Here is a 4,168-nt window from a genome sequence, read left to right as displayed (position 1 = left end):
AGTTCGAATCTCAGTCCGGCACACAGTTTTAATCTGCCAGGAAGTTTCATATCAGCGCACACGCCGCAGCAGAGTGAAAATCTTATTCTACAGACAAGCGATGCATCTCACCCGTAAAACATCATGGACAACTGTGCTTTCAAGGGGCTAGTTTAATGGCAGAAAGACATCACGAGCAAAGAGGTTGAAAGCAACGGGGTAGGTTGGGCCGGAATAAAACTTCAAAGAAATGGTTTGCGTAAGAGCCAAAAAACAAATGTACATTTAATGTGTTCTGTCTCGGAAATCACTCGGAATAGGGCATGTGCCAATCTGAAGCTTTTTGCTTCAAGTAAGCGTTCCTGCCAAATCCCTGAATACTGGCCACTCATCCTAGGACACACTGTAGTAGAGCTGCTTGGAATATTTGTCAATTCTTTAGTTACAGAATTTTATGATAAGTCAAATCTGCATCTACATCTACGTGATTACTCTGCTATTCACAATAAAGTGCCTGGCAGAGCGTTCAATGAACCACCTTCAAGCTGTCTCTCTACCGTTTCACTCTCGGACGGCATGCGGGAAAAACGAGCACATAAATTTTTCTGTGCGAGCACTGATTTCTCTTATTTTATCGCGATGATCATTTCTCCCTATGTAGGTGGGTGCCAAGAGAATGTTTTCGCAATCGGAGGAGAAAACTGGTGACTGAAATTTCAAGAGAAGATCCCGCGCAACGAAAAATGCCTTTGTTTTAATGATGGCCACTCCAATTCACGTATCATGTCTGTCACACTATCTCCCCTATTTCGAGATAATACAAAACGAGCTGCCCTTCTTTGTACCTTTTCGATGTCATCCGTCAGTCCCATCTGATACGGATCCCACACCGCACAGCAATACTCCAGAATAGGCCTGACAAGCGTGGTGTAAGCAGTCTCTTTAGTAGACCTGTAGCACCTTCTAAGTGAATCACAGTCTTTGGTTTGTTCTACCCACAACATTATCTATGTGATCGTTCAATTTACGTTGTTTGTAATTGTAATTGTAGTTCCTAAGTATTTAGCTGAATTTACAGCCTTCAGATTTGTGTGACTTATCGCGTAATCGCAATTTACCTGACTTCTTTTAGTACTCATGTGAATAGCTTCACACTTTTCTTTATTCAGGGTCAATTGCCAGTTTTCACACCATACAGATATCTTATCAAAATCATTTTCCAAGTCGTTTTGATCATCTAATGACTTTACAAGGCGGTAAATGACAGCATCGTCTGCAAACAAATTAAGACGGCTACTCAGATTGTCTCCTATGTCGTTAATATCGATCAGGAACAATAGAGGGCCTATAACAATTTCTTGGGGAACTTCTGTTTTACTCGATGACTTTCCGTCTATTACTACGAACTGTGACCTTTCTGACAGGAAATCACGAATTCAGCCGCACAACTGAAGCGATACTCCGTAGGCACGCAATTTCGTTAGAAGACGCTTGTGAGGAACGGTGTCGAAATCCTCCTGGAAATCTAGAAATATGGAATCAATTTGACATGCCCTGTCGATAGCGCTTAATACTTCATGAGTATAAAGAGCTAGTTGTGTTTCACAAGAACTATATTTTCTGAATCCGTACTGACTGTGTCAATAAATCGTTTTCTTCGAGGTACTTCATAACGTTCGAATACAGTATATGTTCCAAAACCCTACTGCAAATCGACGTTAGTGATATGGGCCTGTAACTCAGCGGATTACTCCTGAAACGTCCCCTTAGAACAATTTATACAAGACTTTGCTTAAACTGACACACAATATTTTTTAGCGCAACGCAATCTGACTTTCGAAATCCCTACAAAGGAATGGCCCTGACTAACATTAACCTGTACCTTTCACAAATCACTTACCTCACCAAAAATCTTCGTTACTCGAACTACTGCAATACAGCGAGCGCCACTACTGCCAGCTAAATAAAAGATTCAAACTACGGAAGTCACTAACTACTGATAGGGATAGTTAGCAAATGAAAGATTTTAATAGAGAACAAACAATGTATTTACCTTAATAGTCATAATATATATAGCAGTTCATAATATCCAGTATAACAAATTTCAAAACTCCGCCATCTCTCTCCCCACATCCACCACTGCTGGCGGCTCACCTCCAACTGCGCAACGCTACGCGCTGTTCACGTCCAGCTGCCCAACACTACAATGGCAGACAACAATGCAAACTAGCCACAGACTGCACACAGCACAGCCAGTGATTTTCATATAGAGCGCTACGTAACGTTGCCAATAATAAAACATAAACAGCCTACTTACATAAAGAAAACATAAACAGCCTACTTACATAGCCCCCATGCTCCCCAAAAAAAATTTTACAAATTGTTTTGGGCAGTGGCCAATAATGATTTGAAAAATTTTTTCATAATTACAATAACAAAGATGTCAAATGCACACACTTATTGATAAAAATGTTGGTGAAAAGCTAAAATTTTCTCACAGTCCATAAAGACAGTCCAGATTGTTCATCACTGTAAAATTGCAGTGTTTTTCTCAAAGTCTGAGCAGTAAAAGAAATTGCACACAGAAGTAGTGGATTTCCACGCAGTCTTGAAGAAGTAGTGTTGTCCTTCCAACGGAAAGACAGTGCTGACTCTTGACATGCAGACAGGTAATGGGCCACAACAGAGCAAACCCACAGCAGAGTCATTCGACGTTTTGAAGAAGATTGGTAGGTAGGTCATCACAGAGCAGACCCACTGTAGTCCTGGTAGAGATTACGGTATTGGTGGGCCACCAGAGGTGCAGACCCACTGCAGTCCTTGTAGAAATAATGATATTGGTGAGTCATCAAAGATGCAGACCCACTGTAGTCCATGTAGAGACGGCCAGCAGCCATCTGTTGCGACTGTGCAGGTGCACATTCACCATCGAAGAGTCTTGCAGAGAATATAGCAAGTCCATAACCACCACTTGTGCACTCACAAAGTTTTTTGGAATTGTCCTTAGAACCAGCAATGCTGTTATCCAGTCCCTTGCTGAATTATTAACACATGTGCAAACACTATCAGTCCCTACTTCTCACATATTGTCCATATACTATGACCAACAGAAAAGTGTGCAGTGAAATGTAACTAACAAGTTAATAATATGATGAACTGGTATCAATTACAATTTTATAACATGAGAATACAATTACAAAGGTACAAAATACATCATTAAAGAACATAACAATACAGATAACGTTTGTAGTAATAGGGGCTTTACAAAAGAATAGAAATAAACATATACATCAGTGTTACAGGAATTATGACATAAGTACATACATAAAAGATCAGAATAACTTTTGAAACATCAACTTCACACATGAGCATTAAAACAAAACAGAATAAATAATGTCTAAGCATATTTACAAGGTAAATAACATATTATTAATGCCAATTATATTTGAGGATAACAGTATTCCTCATCATAGTGAATGTAGCTTAGTATTAGAAGAAGAAAAAATTCTATGAAACTACACAGAGACAGGAAGAAAACAAATACACAAGGGTACACAAACACATAGTGGGATAACACAAAAGGAAAGGACAGGGTTTGTTTTCAGTGTAACGTTTGGTACTGCAGTCCAACCCAAAACTTCATTCCATAGATCGTTCGTCTTATTTCAACCTTTGCTTCCACCAAAAAAATCCTATTCAAGCATGCTTTCTGTATTTATATGTTCACATATTTCTTACCTCATTATTCATTTTCCATTATCTTACTTCATCATTTGTTTCCAAGAAAATCCTATCTAAACCTGTTGTTCGTAAACCCTACTTTTTTTGTTCATATCCTCTTTCAAAATTCTTTTTTTGGCCACACCATTTTCTTATAGCTTCTCAATGCATTTCTTCCAATTCATCATAGTTAGTTTCTTATATAGTCTACCCCCTCTTAAGCTAACTTAAATCTACTGAGCTCAGATGCTAAACTAAGGGACGAGGCAATGCAGCAGCACAAAACAATTAACACAAACAGCAATGACAAAAAAAAAATGGAAAATTGCAAAGCAAGCTACAGTAAATCTAAATTGCCAAGCAATGCAACATTACAACTAATATGAGCTAATGTGCAGCAACAAGAAAAATAAATCAGTAGTAAAACTAGCTTAACAGAGTAATACAAAGTGAAATTTAGTAGCACTAT

Source organism: Schistocerca cancellata, chromosome 4 (genome assembly GCF_023864275.1).
Source record: "Schistocerca cancellata isolate TAMUIC-IGC-003103 chromosome 4, iqSchCanc2.1, whole genome shotgun sequence".
NCBI classification, from domain to species: Eukaryota; Metazoa; Arthropoda; class Insecta; order Orthoptera; family Acrididae; genus Schistocerca; species Schistocerca cancellata.
The sequence above is the reverse complement of the archived record's forward strand: the minus strand, read 5'-3'. Positions refer to the sequence as shown.